Genomic DNA, 18,128 nt, shown 5'->3' with positions numbered 1-18,128 from the left:
CTTCTGACAACCATATAACATGACAACTTTGCTCCCCCAGAATAAGGAGTGTATCTCCAGAGTCGTGTGAAAACAATAGACAGCTATTTCACTCAGTCAATCGTGCATACTTAGTTCCAACAGAGTGCAGAGAAATAGAGAGACAGGCGTTTTCAATAAAAGGTGTTATTTTATTGAGCAGTCTTCTTTCTCATGCAAGAGAAATGAATTGCCACAATTGCAATACTTATCATGAAGTAAAGTGCATACAGTAAAAGGAGTATTATAAAATAATACTGTAAAAGCATTGACATGGTTTTTTAGCCATATGATACTTTAAAACGGATAAAATATTTACATACATAAAAACATTGACTAACAAACTCAACTGGTGCTTCTAAAATACGCCTACCCCAGTGTACCTGACCTAAGCCTAATACGTGGGAAGGAGTAAGTAAGTTGCAGTGTTAAGTTAAGTTAGGTTTTTGCCAAGAATCTGAATCAAGAATTCTCTCTAAGGTTTGAATCAGCTCCGTACCTTGGTTATAGAATGAAGGAGGTCTTGTATCTCGTTTCTCAGGACTCGATATTCCAGCAACCCGCGAGGGTGACTGGAAACACCGGAGCTGGATTTCTCTGCGTGAGAAAAGGCAGCTTCTCCAGTGTGTCAAAGGGGAGGGGCGGCTTCCTTCGGCTCTTGCATCAGCTGGGCTTCGGATAAGTAGATAGCCGCTCTGCTCCACACCACCATGTGTTTGCTTAAGGCACGTGTTGGTATATTTATAGCTGGAAGGTGCCGTGTTTGACGTAAGGTTGGACATAAGACGTCAATAAAAGATGTCACTAAGAACTGACTGTTCCTTTAGTGCTCGCAGGAGTTCAATGGCAAATCAAAACAAAGACATGGGGAATTCCCAGGTTACTGAAGGTTTGGTGTGTCGAAAGAACTTGTTGTGCTCTCTATTAATCTAAGGAAGTAGCCTTGCCGTATTTGGGCTGCGTGGGCTATGGCTGAATATAGGTAAGATTCGTATGCCTTCATTAGGACATGATTTATCATAACCGCATAAGGGCATGAATCAGGAATATTTAATTAGGGTCCTAGATACATTCACAACACCGGTTTTATCATTAATTTGCCCTGTCTCATACTGAATACTATCTATTCGATTAGCTACCTCATTCTGTCGTATCTTTTTAGCCAATATACGGCCCGTGTTTTCTCCCACCTCATAGACTTCTAAGCGATGTACTGCAATCTGTGCTGCTAGCTTCCTAGCAAAATTCTCATATAGCCTCGACTTTTGAACGGCTAAATCCGTCAAAATTTGCTCGATGTCTTGACCTGAATTAACGGCCACCATAAGTTTAGTTTCCAGCTCTTGCAATTTCTTCATCTCAACTGCCAGTACATCGCGTGCTTTCTGTTGGTTGTTAATCGAGTAGCTCAGTGTCTCCCCCGTACCCCTGACTTGAAAACATCCCAAACCACATGTGCAGAGGCGGATCCACAGTTAAAACTAAAAAACTCAACAATCCATTTCCCCATATGTTCAATGTAAAGTGGATCAGCTAGTAATTTCTGCTCAAATGTCCAGGCCCTGCCAGGAGTACTGAAACTTATGTCTAATTCTAAAGTGATAGGGCTGTGGTCAGAAATTATTTCAGAGAGAATGTCAAACCTGGAATTCTTGACATATCCGGCGGTGATAAAAAAATAGTCTAAGCGGACATATTTCTGATGAGGGGCAGAGTAATAGGTACACCCAGGGACGCCCAAGCCTTTAACATATACACTCCAGGAGCCTGTTCCCGACAGCTCGACGACTTCGGAGGGCTGGAAGAGGTCCCCCGCTACACGGCGGAGGAAGGCACTGGAGCTCGGTTGCTGATTCATCCCTAAACTACAAAGGAAGCCAAAAGGCATACACGGCAGCATCGGAGGGCACCCCCGGCAGCATAGAGGGGCACCCCCGTGAGCCTACTGTGCCGGAACCGCCCATCCGCTCCGCCGCAGTGATTCGCAGTGAATAGTCTCAGGGCTACGGAGGGCTAAGTAAAGCCGTAGCAGAGGAACTACAGCGAGCGACGCCAGAGGTCTGAAAGTGGCCCCCCTACCGTTCACCACGGTGGAGGACGCCGGCTGCTAAGAAGGAGCAGTCCCCCCCCTCCTCCCCCCCGCACCGCAGCACCGGAGACAGGACACGGGCTCAGGAGATGGATGCCCCCGGAGGGTAAGGCGCCGCCGCTGCCCAGGGGAGCGACTGAGGAGAGCCCTGAGACCAACACAGGGAACGGGAGCGGCTCTGCGACTGAAGACTGAAGCCTGCCCCCATCGGATCCGTCGGTTACCGGGTGTCTACCTACGCTGCGTCTCTCGGTGATACAGGCTTGCAGCCATGAACTGATCTACTCTATGGAGTTCAACCACACGCAATTCACAAAGTTTAGCAAATTGGAAGGGACTGAGACACGTTGTGGATCAATGCATTGCTGTTGAAAGACTCTGCGCTCGGACTCAGGGGGCACACAGAGACTTGAGGTATTTGTATTTCTCCTACCCGCCTGCTCACTTTTAAACTACATCCTTTGTTCAAAATGGCTGGAGCCATAAACCTGTAACAATAAATAAGCCCACCCCTCCCCCCACCCCCTCGGTACCTCTGTCCACGAGGCTCCTCACTTTAACTCCCCCACACAGAGATAAGCATTCCTCCCAGATAGCTGGAGCACTGCTGGCTCTGATGGAAAGTGAAATCCCTCCCCCTATGCCTAAAGTAACAGCAGCAGACAGAGGACTAATATCTCCACCTCCCCTGCATGCATGAAGGAGAAGGGAAACTGCTCTTCTATGCTAGTTAAGCAACAGCAACAAACAAAGGACTAATGTCTCTATCCCACCTATGTGGCGGACATGTTTGATTAGTCTCTCTCAGGGACGGACATCTTGGATTAGTCATTTCTTCTTTATCTGAACACTCGCTAAGAATTTAACACTCTAGACTAATCACAACTACTGAGCACTTGGCTCAGTTAGGTATCTACACCCTCTTGTGAAAGAATGCCTGCCTATTATTGTACCATTATACTTTTAACTATATTCTGAACATGTGTAATCCACAGAATGCTACCTCACATATGAAAGATGCCTATTATTGCAGTTCACTCCTAGCTTTACTCTGAACATTTGTAATGCACAGACTGCCACACCATAGCGGATAGAACGTTTGCCTAGTTTTGCAGTATTTTACCTATACCTGTATTTTGAACATTTTTAAGGCACAGATTGCTACCTCATACACCTTTTACCGCAGTATTATTCCTCGACCTGTATTTCGAACATTTGTAATGCAATGCGACTTCATTTACCTTGGTTGCTAACTAATGTCATTGCTGATCTCTATGATTTTGGATTTTTTGATGGTGACACTACCTCATATATATATTTGGTTGATCACTAGTACCACTGTTGTACTATATATATACTATAAAATTGTAACCTACTGTATGTATATGTTACTCTGCACACTCTTACATTTAGGATACGATCACTAGTACTATTCCTACGGCGTGTAACCTACTGTATGTTTTTGCTTTTCCTGCACATTTATGCCATTATAGTGCATTCTCCAACTCCCACCTAAACGATCATCGCAACATGGATCCCCCCCACCCCCCCCATTCTCAGTCCCCATTACCCTCTCACCTCCTCTCTTAGTATAACTCCCCCTCCCCACAACATGACCACTCCCAATCCCATTTCCCCTCCTACTATCAGCCCCCATTATCCTTCCTGCACCCCCACCTCGACTATCAGTCTCCCAGCACACACCCTGACCCACCCACCTAACACCAGTGCCATCACTCACACCACCAACCCCCTCCCCACCTCATCCACACCCCTCCCGCCCAAAACATCCCTTCTCCCTAACACCTTCCCGTACATCAATACAACGCACACCTCCTCGGGCACCAGCCCACGCTCCTACCTGCAAACGAACCCCCTAGTCAGCCATTCTCCTCAGTCGGCCGTCCCCACCCCCACCACCTACCCCACGATGGACAACATCATGGCCACCCTCGCTCAGATCAAAGATGACATTCACAACATCAAGGAACTACTCGCCACACACCCCATACACCCCTCACCCACCTCCCCTCCCATCTTATCCCCCACACATCCGGCTGTCTTACCCACTCAACACGCCACAAACCGAGCGTCAATCCCCGCTCTTAGACGCAGCAATTGCCCTCGTCCCTCTCGGCGCCCTGGCAACACCTCACACAACTACACCTCCCCGCCCAACGGGTCCTCCACCCTACCGTCGAACTCTCTCACTCAGCCTTGATTATTTTTATTAATTGTCTGATTGCTCATATGTTGGACTTTGTAGCCATTTACTTGTAATATTTTGTACACAGGTTGGCTTTGTATCCACTTATTTGTACCTTTTATACTAAGTGACCTATTGATGTATCTGTCTGACTATGCTCCCCCATGTACTTCTCTTTGTAAAGCGCTCTGATATCCGCAAGGATCTTGTCCGCGCTATATAAAACTTTCAAAATAAATAAATAAATACATCAGCTAACCCAAATTCTTCAACTAGCCCTCTAGTGGCATTAAAAACTTTCTTTTTCTTTCCTAAGTAAGTGAAGTCGCTAGTTATATCAACCTGCCCATTCAAGTGGAGGTTAAAATCTCCACATAAAATTAGAGGAGAAGGCCACGCCGCAAGTTCAATGCTAAGGTGGTTCAGCATGTCTGGGTCATCTAGGTTAGGACCGTAAATAGCACAGATGGTCCAGGAAAGGCCCTCCAAAGAAATCTCATAAATCACCCAACGACCATAAGGATCTTCTTTTACCTGTTTACAGGCCCCCCTACCCCGTCTTTTGAGTATCGCCACACCTCTTGTTGTTGTTCCTTGTCGTGTACATCCCACTACTTCCATGCCTAAATCTTTATACCATTGCCTGTTATTCCAAGCTATGTGTGTCTCTTGTAGACACAGTAAATCCACCTTCATTGAATAAAGAATTTGGGCCGTTACCCCTCTTTTCTTTCTATCATTCAACCTGCAGTTATTCCAGGAGCAAACCTTAAATTTACCCAATATCATAAATCACATAGCTTTCAGAAACTAAAACATAATGGAAGGAAACATCTATAAACACAACTATTAGCACATCTGTAACAAAATATGCGGTTAGAGAATATTTATTTAGCACATTTTGACTTTTTTTTGCATTCGAAAGCACTGCTCTGCTCTTCCTTGCCCCCACCCACCCCCTCCCAACCGACCCCCCCCAATTACCACTCTCACCCACCCAAACACCCACCCAAATGAGGCGAAGGGACTGAATAGTCCCCTTTAGTGATGAAAAGAGAGTCTAGATGCATCTCGCTGGTCACACCTGACCTTCTGACATAGGAAAACAAACAACGTGAAAACGCACTAAGCGAGAAAGAAAAAAACTATACCTATATAAAAGTCTACACTTTTATCACTACTCTAAATTGTAGTCCAAAAGTCCTTAGCACTAATCTCAGACATAAAAAAATGGGTTTTCTCTTTATAAATGATTTTGAGTTTAGAGGGATTGAGTAGACATGCCTGTGCACCTTTAACCTAAAACAATGGTATAATGGTATACTTTGTCCGTCCGTCATCCTGACGTGGGAAGGGACCGTCCGCCATAAGGACAGAGGTCGCATGCGTCGAATTAGGATGCACCCGCCACAGTGGCGGGTGCATCCAGCATTTTTAACATTGCGGCGGGCGGTGCTGAAAGTACAGTCCGCCGCAATGTTAAAAATGCATGTTGTGTGTTTCAAAGCACAACATGACAGGCACCGTGCGGTGCCTGCCATGTTGTACTTTGAAACGCAGGGGGGTACCATAGATACCCCCCATGTGCACCCCCCCCAACCCCCCTTCACCCTATTCCTAGGACCACAGGCATCGTAATATGGTTGGCGGTGTCTCGCAGACACCGCCACCATATGTAAACACTTTTTCTGCCAGTCGCGAAAAACGGTGGACGATCTTGCCGTCTGCCGCGGACCCCCCCAGCCATCCTAATGTGGTGGGGGGTGTCATTTCCGATTAGGATGGCGGACGGATTGCCCCCACCGGGCCGGCGGTGGCTACCGCCAGCCCGACGGGGGCCATCCGTCCGCCAACCTAATCGACCCCTTAGAGGATAGATCCAGAAGAAGCACATTTTAAATTCCCATTGACCATTTAAATTTCTCTTTTCAAGATGTAATGTTCAGACTTTTTTAGCAGACCTCCATTATTTAGTCGACCCTGTAGTGATCGGGTAAAGGAAGCAACCACTGAGCAATACAACCCCTGAGCAAGTCCTCAGTGAATGTAGCATCGATGTAGGACTAACTTTGGCCAGTTTCTCATGTTCATTCCCTGCAGCACACCAATTGGCGATTCTTGGCATCTGTGCACCCACATTAATGAGACTAGCACTTGGCACTTGTAAGCCTGAACCCATTGAGACTACCACCTAGAAATCTTGCATTTCACCCACTAATGTTTTGTGATCCGATGTAAGAACTGAATATGTGCTTTGAAACCTGAACAATGGCTAACTAGTGCATTCCGTGGAACTGAAAAGTCTCCTGAGAAAATTAGCAATGGAGCCTACCCTGTCTCCGTCACTGATATACTCCTCCAATGGCCCAACTGAGTAAGGGCCGTTGAAGGTTTGGACATTCTACTACTCATTCAATTAAGAGTCAGTACTCAAATGTCAGTTTTTTACTGTCCCATACCACCATAAAAAACCTAGAGGTACGGGGCAGTAAAATCGTTTAAGTGACTCTCACATCATGGGAGAAAACTTCCATGGTGTGGGAATCATTAGATTTTATTTTTTCCAAAAAACAAAAGCAGGTTTAAAGTTTGATGGGTGTCCATCATGTTTGACAGAGCAGTCCTTCAAACATTTAACTCATTGACAGCAACTGCCTGACAGTAATTTCTGTCAATGGCTAGATTTGCCTGCTGGGTGAGCCAACATTAAAATTTAGAGAATGGGCATTTTACTCCGTTGCCCAGAGTAAATGCCATTCTCAGAAGTCTAAATCAGGCCCTAATACTGCAGAACTTTAATTTATCAGCTGTCTTGATATTAGATGTAAAGAAGTCTCCAGTGCAATAAGCTACAAGAAGCCAAAAGAGATCAATACTGTAAAATACTGTGTCGGCATAATGTTTTTCCTGAGTTAAGGATACAATTACAATCACAGGGCTAAGAGGCAGCAGTTCAAAGCCATTATGGGATAACAGACCGTGCAATCTGTAAAATCACAGCATTTACAGCCACAAATGGGTTTATAGGTTTGTAGTAATCTCATTTTGCGAGTTGAAAAGTTTTTTCGATTGGCAAAATCGCTTTAGTAGTCCATACTGAATTGCAACAACGAAGGCGCATCACCCTCCTAATTTGAAATTCGTATTCATGTATCAATGGCTTGGAACCACATTTATGGTTGCAAAGCATTGATCAGTTACCAACACCTCAATTAGTAACTGATTTGTAATAGGAAAGGTGTCTATATGAGGTAACTTCTGCTCTGTGAATAGTGCTGGGTGACCATGAGACCCGTAGGCAGTGGTTCAAGGGACCACTGCCTGTTCTCCCAAAGTTTTGGTAAAGGGGAATTTTCAATTAAAAAAGTAGCCCTGGTTCCTTTAACATGGACTTCTTAACAAAAAAATATTTCCCGTTTGGGAAGGCAAACACAGGAATGGATGTCTCCTGCTCTCTGCAGGCTCCCATCCCTGTATTTGAAACCAATCACAGAGGGTCATAAATAATGACCTGCCTAATTATTATTCATTAGTCACATCATTCTGCTACTACTGTGATTGCAGATTTTGCGGTGCAACACATTAGTACATAGCTCACTTCACAGAATCAGAGACAGTTGCATGGAGGAGTGCTGTGCCCGCTAGAGGGAATTCCAAAAATAGGACATAAAAAACAGAGGGCAAAAAAATCCCAGACTAGGTAGATGGAGGCTTGATAAAGGACTGAAGTTAGGCAGGAAAGTACTTCAGAATGGACTGAGTGGACTGCAGAAAACAATGTACTCGAGAACAGGATTCGCAGCAAAATCCTGTAATTCTGGAACAAGGTGAGGAAGCTGTTGAGAACGGAACTTCAACTGTATTGTAATGCAGGGAGAAGCTGTTCTGAAGGTCTCTATATAGGTCTAGAACAGAAAACAGCAATTTGCAACAGGAAGTCCTTTCATCTTTGATTAGAAATCAAAGCAAGGCTCTGGAACTTTCTGGAAGGTTTAAGAATGTTCCAGAACTTCCTGGAAGGAAGGCTAAACTAAGGTTCTGGAACTTTCTGGAAGGTGTTTAAGAATGGTTTTGTGCACATTTTAAATTCCTTTTTTTAATTTTTTTTGTATTAGGTTTTTACCTCATTTTATGCAAGGAAGGCAGATAAAAAACATTACATATTGCATACGTCCAACTAAGCTGCAAAAATAAAAACAGATAAAGCATAGTGATCACAATAAAAAATAAAAAAATAGAAAAAGGGAAAAAAAATTAAAAAAGAGGGGCAATTTCCCTTATATCCAATCCGCAACTGGAGCCGAGATCTTAGCACCGTTATACCTCTTTTTTCTGCCCTTGGTCCTATATATAGCTAATTCCAAGTTATACATTGCTAGCAATCGAGCACACCATGTAAAAAAGGAAGGAGGATCGGGACTGATCCAGCCATTCGTGATACATGCACGGAGTACCACCATACAAATAAATACAAAACATTTCCTAAACTGAGATAATGAATTAAGGCGTGTGTCTGAAATAACACCTATCAGGACCAATTCCCCAGTTATAGTTATTGGTACATCTATTATTAGTCCTAAACATTGTTCAACAGATAGTAATAATTCAGCTAATCTGGGACAAGAAAAACACATATGAACAGCATCAGCAGCAAACTGACCACATCTACTACATGTATTCCCGGCAGTAGTTCCCGATTTGGATATCTTTCCCGGCGTATAATACAAATCGTATAAGGCCATGTAATGCTGAGTGCGCATCCTTCCTGTCATCAGGACCCGATTTGCTAAACTTAAGGATTTCTCAACATTAACTCCCTTGATACCTAGCTTCATTGCTCATTTATTTTGACAGTGCTCAAGGTCATCAGGAAGTGATGAAATAAGATAAGAGTAAAATTGGCCCATCAGTGTTTTCCTAGACAAACTCTCAATAAGGGGGAATTTCCTTAGTTGAAGTTCAGTCTGAGGACCTAAAGTATTAAGATAGCTCAGAATTTGTAGAAACTTAAAAAAAATCATGTTTTGGCAAACCAAATTTGTATTGAAGCTCAGTAAACAATGCTAAATGTCCATCTTGCAATAGGTTGCCAAGGCGCTGAATTCCGTTTTAGCTCCACCTGTTGGTGATTTGATCACGAAAGATTAAGGGCAGAATATCTGGTGCTGCAAACAGAGTATATGTATAAATGTGGATGAATGTCGCACACTTTCAACAAATTACTCTTTTTTGTTTAGCGATATGTGTGCTGCTCTGTATTAATGCCTGACAAGCATTTATAAATAAACTTTGAAATAAGGCCTAACCCCACATGGGCTGATTGGGCTACAGTGCACACTACTTAAGTTTAAATTATAAACATTCAAACAAAACTTTTCAAATTAATCCACAATGTATTCAATACATTTTCATTTATTTAGGCCATCGATAGAATCAAACTGTTCATAGAATCAATTCATATGCCATTTACAATATGCATTGTTTTTGAAATATTTCATGAACCACCACCCAATGCATTTCGGGACGTTCTTGTCCCTTCGTCAGGGGTTCCAGTTGTCAACTGAAAAGAACAAGGAAACAATATAAAACGATGCCATATTACATATTTGCAATAAATCAACAGTTAAGCATCACACTCAAAGTTCAAAACTTAGATAGAACCATTTCTTCTTTGCAACTACAGGACTTAATCATAATTCACAAAGATCACAAGGGAAATCTCAGTCAAAACATGAATGATCAATGCAAAAATAGATGTGAAGTGCATACTCATATAACCAAAACTAAACTCACTGGTAAACTGATAGCGAATATAACCAAAACATACCTTGTCAAAATGTGAGGGACTCTATCTAAAACAAAGAGGAGTGCAAAATAAACAATCACTATGACAAATAGATGTAAACGACCAGACCTGCGTATACACGTAAAATCAACACGTGCTCACCTTAACAAAAGACGAACGTCGTGGTTCAACAACCATAAAAAATTAAATGTAGACAACTCTGTTAGGGAACAGGTATCTGCAGTTAGTACCAGCGTGGTTATGAGTGAGACATTTCATGTAACCATTATTTTAACAAAAAGCTCACCTCTATTTAGACGAACATATATAATCAGTCTACACGACGAATCCTCTGTGCCTACAAAAATAAAGGTAACATCAGTACCTTTGGAGATATGGCTAGTAAGCAAAGCACGAAACAACTAGCGAACAAAGCTTACTTATTTTCAATCCGAGCAGCTCCGAACTAACCCGCCTAGCTGTTTCAACGATGCACTTCCGTGTCATCGTACTCAGATTATAAGCATTGCTTCCGGGTTATGAATCGCAATCGACAACAGACTACACCTGAATCATACTATCACCTCTGAATACGGTTATTCCAACGCGCCAGTAATTATGATATGTGAGAAACACGTCTCACATTTGAGCAAATGATATTATAAATCCCACAAATGTCAGTATATTCTCTATCAACAAAAAAGGTTGCCACTACACTAAAAAGCGAGCGTCATGATTCAACCACAAATAACTTTATGCGATGAACAAAAGCCTAAAGAAACAATGAGTGCCTCGCGGTTGCACGACCAAAAAGGGTATTGAAACAGCAAACCTAAATATTGTGTATAAATAAGACTACATAAATGATCATTCTAAAAATGCCTGCCTTCTATTTACACCTTAACATTCATTGTAATGACATCAAAATAATTGTGAATTACCTGCCTGCTATTCACACCTGATGTATATACAGAGATAGACTTCCATAAATAAACACCATATTTCCTAACCCAGTCCATTATGATTAACATCTAGTATGTAGTCAGATGTGTATGCCTAGTGTGTAATAGGATTCGTAGAGGCTTATTAAGGCTGTCATCAAGCCTATTGAAATGTATTATAGGAAACAACTCATTTCAAATTTGTCGTTTAACCCCGATGGGGTCAAAGTTTGTAGTTTTTTGATCCAGAAAGCCTCTCTACGGAGGAGTGCCTGATCATTATCTCTGCCTTCCTACCGGGATACTACTTCAATGATCTGGCATTTGATTTGTGCAATGGTATGTCTTTTCTCAATCCAATGTACAGCCAATGGTGATGTGCAATTTTGGTTTCGTATGCGGCTTTTATGTTCAGATACTCGTGTTTTGAATTTTCTTGTAGTTTTCCCTACATATAAAAGTCCACACGGACATTTGATTGAATAAACAATGAACTCAGTATTGCAGTCAGACGTATGGTATAGTGGTATTTTTTCACCTGTCCTGGGGTGTAGTAATGTGTTCCCTAGTATCACATTATTACAGTTGTTGCAATTCCAGCATTTAGTAGTGCCACGAAAGGATCCTCCTTTTAGTTTGGCTCTTATAAGCTTTGTGAGGAATTCTTTCAGGTTTTGAGCTCTTGTATATGCACATAGTGGCTTTTCAATGAACAGGTTCCCAAAATCAGGTTCCACTTCCAATAGTTCCCATCTACGTAAGATGATCTTTTTGATATCTCTGGATGCTGAAGAATATTTGGAAACAAAAATCATTCTATTAGTGTTGGTTTTTTCTTTTTTGTGAGCAGAAGACTTCTTGCCATGTTATTGACCTTTGTGATTTGTCTGTTGAGTATGGGTTCAGGATATCCTCTTTGAATGTATCTAGCCTTTTGTTCAAGCAGTGATTCTGCGCAATCAATTGCATTCAAAGAGATACGTTTAATTCTCATAAATTGAGATGTGGGCAGATTGTCGATGAGATTGTTTGGGTGAAAACTGCTATATAAGAGTGCATTATTTCTGTCTGTTGATTTTTTGAATAGCCTGGTTTCAATGACCTGATTTTTCAGTTGTACCATGACATCCAAAAAGGAGATTTCATCATGACTAATCGTGAGTGTGAACTGTATCCTTGGATCCACTTGGTTGAGACGAGTGATGTTATTCACCAATGAACCTTCAGAGCGTCGCCAAATTATAAAGATGTCATCGATGTAGCGTCGAAAAAACACAAGACCTTCTTGCCAAAGAGAGTCAGTCAGTATATGGTCATGTTCAAATTTCGCCATGAATGTATTGGCGTACATGGGCGCTCCTGGAAAACCCATGGATGTACCATTCATTTGATTATAGAATACATCCTGCCACTCGAAATAACTGTTCATTAGACAAAACTCCAATAGTTGTAACACCATACATTTTTGGCTTTCTAGTCCTTCATCTTGAAGTAGCGCCCATTCAACTGCTTCCAATCCAGATTGATGTGGGATTGACGTGTATAACGCCACAACATCTATTGTGCATAATATCCAATCCTCTTTATTGTTTGCTGAGATTGCTGTTAGACTCCTCAGAAAATCAGAAGTGTCTTCGATGTAGGTTGGCCACTTACAAACAAAGGATTGAAGAAAATGGTCAATTAATCTGCCTGGGGTTTCAAAAATTGATCCACAACCGGATACGATCGGTCGAAACAGTGGGTTGTTTAAATGTTTATGAATCTTTGGCAGGAAATAAATCCTGGGGCGTCTGGGATATGTTTGGTGTAAATATTTTCTTGTCTTGTCATCAATCCAATTGAGTTTTTCTGCTTGCTCAAGTATTTTATCCAGAGTTTTAGAAATTTCTGTAGTTGGATCTTGATCTAATTTTAGGTAGGTGTTTTCATCCGTGACATGTTCTGTTCCTTTTCTTAAATAAAAGTCAACATCCATCATGACAAGGCCCCCTCCTTTGTCAGCCTTCTGGAAAGTGATAGATTTGTCCTGTGATAATTTTTGTAACGTACTGTATTCAGCGCGTGTCAAATTTCTCAACTGTCTTTTGTATTTCAATTTGCTCAGATCTGTTTTAACCAATGTCTCGAAAATGTCCAGAGTCTTATGGGACACAGGTGCTTGGAATTTACTTTTAGGTTTGAAGATTGTAATGGATTCTTGTGGTGGAACATTTTGACAAACATTTGTAAAGAAATGCCTCAAACGCAAAGTCCTCATGAATTTAAAAAAAGAGACTTCAGTCTCTAATTCAGTTGTGTGGTATGTGCTCACAAACGAGGTACCTTTGTTTAAAACTTTCTCCTCAAATGCAGTTAGCGTTTTCGTTGAGATGTTTATTAAGAGGGTTTCCCTTGGCTCGTCAATCCGGTCTTTTTTTCTATTTCTTTCTCCTTTCCCGCGTCTTGTTTTTTGTCTGAATGTTTTGATGTCGAGGGATCTGGTGGTTTGCTCAGATCCAAGCCTTCCTCTAAAAAAGCCACAGTTGGAATGCTTTCAGTGGGTGCATTTGCAGTATTTGTTGAAACACCTCCTTGTTTAGGTTTACCGGATTTTTGTTCAAGCAGGGAACTGGCAGATGGTCTGGATGTGTCAGTATCCTGGTCTGACACACCACTTTCTTCAGAGGATTGAGTTTGCGAGTGAGGTTTCCTCTGTGTGTATCTTCGTTGGGCGTACACCTCTGCCCATGTATAGGCTTCATTAAGCTTATAATCAATAGTATCTCTTTTGAACTTCCTGAGTTTGGTTTCCTGAAGCTCTTTTCCATATTTGTCCAACCTGCTTTCCATTTCTGCCAAAAATGTTTCCCACGGTTCTGCTTCCATTCTTGTTGACAAATCTTCCTTGATATGGTAAATTTCCTCCTCAAGATCTTTGATGGTGGTAGATAATTCTTCAATAAGCAATAAAATAAGATCAAGAGAACATTTATTTAAGATACTGTACCATTTTTCCATAAAATTGACATTGCTATGAAGTCTGAACAACATTGGCCTGATGGCCAGTCTCAAACCTCGCGGAATCTTTTTTACTCGATGATATTGGATTAGGGTGGAAGCATGAAGTCTTTGGTTTAATTCACGGCGAGTAAGATATTCAAGTTGAAGTAACTGTTGCGTCACTGTTCCACTTTGGGCATCGAATTTTTTTGCTTCCTTGATCAAATTGTATATTTTATCAGCCTCTTCAGATGTATATGATTTAATTGGTGCCCTATTCTCTGTTATTGAAGCGATACTTTCAAACGACATTTAGCATTTACAGCCACAAATGGGCTTATAGGTTTGTAGTAATCTCATTTTGCGAGTTGGAAAAGCTTTTTCGATTGGCAAAATCGCTTTAGCAGTCCATGCTGAATTGCAACTAGGAAGGCGCATCCCCCTCCTAATTTAAAATTCGCATTCATGTATCAATGGCTTGCAACCACATTTATGGTTGCAAAACATTGATCAGTTACCAACACCTCAATTGGTAACTGATTTTTAATAGGAAAGGTGTCTCCATGAGGTAACTTCTGCTCTGTGAATAGTGTTGGGTGACCTTGAGACCAGTAGGCAGTGGTTCAAGGGACCACTGCCTGTTCTCCCAAAGTTTTGGTAAAGGGGAATTTTCAATTAAAAAAAAGTAGCCCTGGTTCCTTTAACCCCTTCCATGCTGATGACGAACCCCAGCCGTCATGCACTACGGTGCTCGTGTGCTGATGGCGGCTGGGGTTCGTCACGGCCCGCCCCTGTTCGTGCTGTTTACAGCACACCAGGGGAATCGCGGCCACATGGAAAGGGTTAACATGGACTTCTTAACAAAAAAATATTTCCCGTTTGGGAAGGCAAACACGGGAATGGATGTCTCCTGCTCTCTGCAGGCTCCCTCCCTGTATTTGAAACCAATCACAGAGGGTCGTAAATAATGACCTGCCTAATTATTATTCATTAGGCACATCATTCTGCTACCACAGTGATTGGAGATTTTGCGATGCAACAAATTAGTACATAGCTCACTTCACAGAATCAGAGACAGTTGCAAAAAGTCGATGCACAATTTTTGGCCAATTTATGTAATCTGTATCTTAGTTTATCTGGACCTAAGATCTGTTCCCAACTGTTAGAATTCTAAAATTCCAGACTTCTCAAAAGACTGTCAGTGGAAGATATGCACACTTAGGGCCTCAATACGATGTCGGTTGGAAAGGCTCCGAATGGCATTTGGTTTGTCCTAATCAACTCTCAGTGTCAAATTGGCATCTGACTTCCCAAGCACAAGAAAAGCACAGAAACAACATGCCTATAAGAAAACACATTTGTTGTAATTGGTTATGTAAAAAGAATGAATGTATACATGTGAGGAATGAAAATAAAAAACTAGGAAAAAGGAGCTAACAGTCACAAATGTTTAACATAAAAAAATATATATATTGAAACATTGGTAGCTTAAACCATGGCTGTTAAAACATTTATATGAAATATTCATCTAAAATCTCTTACCATATTTCACACTTGGTGGGTAATGCCTTGAACATTACAACTCTTGAGAACACAGCGAGTAGCAAAGTGTGATAATATATTTCTTATATTGTTATAATGCTCAACTATTCTATTTCTAGAAGAGGTTGCCAAAAGTCAACTTCAAAACACAGTATACTCTACTTCTGCCTTCCGCTCTGCAAATTGGCGTTTTGAATCTTGCACCACAAGAATAATCATTTAGCGTTATCAGAAGCCTTAAGGGGCAGCATAGCTCAATTATTTACACTTTTCCCTGACTTTTATGTTTTGCATGCTAATATCTGTCAAGTGTTCTTTTTTGTTGCATTTGATTATCAGCACGTTATATAACTGTACAGCAAATTAGAAGTGGAACATACTGTCCCATAAACACATGTTGGATGTTTGTCTTTATGCAAAGGCCCAAAACAAGGACTCTAGGACATTTTGAATGCTGTCTAACAGTGCAATATTTGATGTCAATGGACATACATTTTATATGTATATTCAGTATGTCTATATGTGTGTTTTTAGGTATGTGAGATCAATACCACTGATTCAAACTCCAATACTGTCATCTTGTTTTTCTTGATTCTACTATAGTTGTTGTAGCTCCCCACCACTACAGCACATTTCTGTTCCTGTTAGTGGAAGTTGTGGCACAGTGAGGGTTACTGAACTGGTAGAAAGTTGTATTGCAAGGTCGTCTATCCTTTCAGTCCCCTAAAACTCTTGCTGCTATTTGTAAAAATATGTACATTTGGAAATGTTTTGTTCTCTTTTGTGCCAATAACTCCAAATTAAAGTAGAATTGTATTTATGTTAAAATAAACGTTAAAGTTAAAAAGTATCCTGGCCACATTAAAGATTTTCCAGCAGACTACAAGCCTTTAGATCATCCACAACCGAGATTCGAATGTTTCTTTATATATAGGAGGCTGAGCACCATGTTCTGTGGATTTACAAGGGAACCAAGCAAAGGCTGTTCAAGCTTGTAGCCTTCCCCACTGTCAAAAAGTTTTTCTTTGAACCTTGCAGTAACAGTGGCTACATACAACATCAAAGAGAAGATCACAAGTGTTTCCCACAAATCAGGGTATATGGCACTCAATCTGGAATGAAAGGTTTGCCTTTCAAACCTCATTGATTCTCTTAGGAAGATCGATTGAACTGTCAAAGTCTGTCTCAAAAAGAGGTGGCTTAAAAGTTGAAAGTAGATACAGTATAGCATAATAAACACAGTTGTAGTAAAGATTAAAAGCCAGATTCATCAAGCGAAATTGCGCTCGCAAAGGGCCAGATTCTGAGAATGTGGCCCTTTGCGAGTGCCATTATTGCATTTGGGATTCATCATCCCAAATGCAAAATTCGCTATTTAAGAACTCGCAAATTTGCGAGGAATAGCATTTAAGGAATCTCTATTAGAGATTCCTTAAATGCTATTCTTGAAACATTTAAAAATTGCGAATTCACAATTTAGAACCGCTATTTACCACAAAGTCAAACCTCGTGGTAAAAAGCGAAAACTTAGAAAAATGCATTTAAATGCATTTTTCTAAGTTGCATGTTACACACACACAAGTCCTTTGGACATGTGTGGTTGTAATATCTGTGTGAATTTACATTTCAGGGGTGTTACAGGGTGTCCTTTGGACACCCCTGCACCCTTGAAATCGCAATCTCATTTGCGATTAGCTAATTGCTAATCGCAAATAAGGAATGACTTTAGGCCCATAGGAATGAATGGGGAGTTATTCCTTATTTGCGATTAGCAATTAGCTAATCGCAAATAAGGAACCTGTAGGAATCGCAAAAAATATTGCGATTCCTACATGAATCCCGTTTTGCGAGTCTGGAATAGCGATTCCTTATTAATCGCTATTTCAGACTCGCAAAACTTCACAATGATGAATCGGGCTGTAAATGTCCAGAAATTGTAGTTCTTTTTGCACAAAAAGAACAACATTATCACACCTTAGAAAAATATATTTACAATAAAGAGAATCAAACAATGGAAATCACATATTTTAATAAAGTAGCAAAATATCCCAAAAGGAAAATGTATGCAGCAGTGGTTGCTCATATTACACACAATACATTATTCACAGCCACTAACTGATTTCAGATGTCTAATTGTTCTTAAATAATTTTGAACAGTCAGACATTTGTAATCAGTTAGTGGAAGAGCCATATCTTTCACTCAAAAGCTGTATATCATTCCATGCAGTTTGCCATCTCTAGCTGACTGTGAATACCATACAATAAAATGATGTGCAGTGTAAACTTTGTTTAAAAAATCCATACAGGTGGTCTGATCCTCAGGGGAATCTGGAGTGTGGTCCTACAAGCATAAATGGCATGTGCATAAATGGCACAGATAGGGAAAACAGGGCCTCTTTGTGATTCTAGATCCAGCTAGCATAATGATCAGCAAGATGCTGGACTTCTTTTACACAGGACCCGAAAGGGTGACTTATAGGTACTCAATAAAGTTTTTCTAAATATTATACAAATATAGAAAAGTAACATTAAACTATGTAAGCAAAAAATAACATTAAAGCAACG

Source organism: Lissotriton vulgaris, chromosome 6 (assembly GCF_964263255.1).
Source record: "Lissotriton vulgaris chromosome 6, aLisVul1.2, whole genome shotgun sequence".
NCBI classification, from domain to species: Eukaryota; Metazoa; Chordata; class Amphibia; order Caudata; family Salamandridae; genus Lissotriton; species Lissotriton vulgaris.
This window is presented reverse-complemented; position numbering follows the sequence as displayed.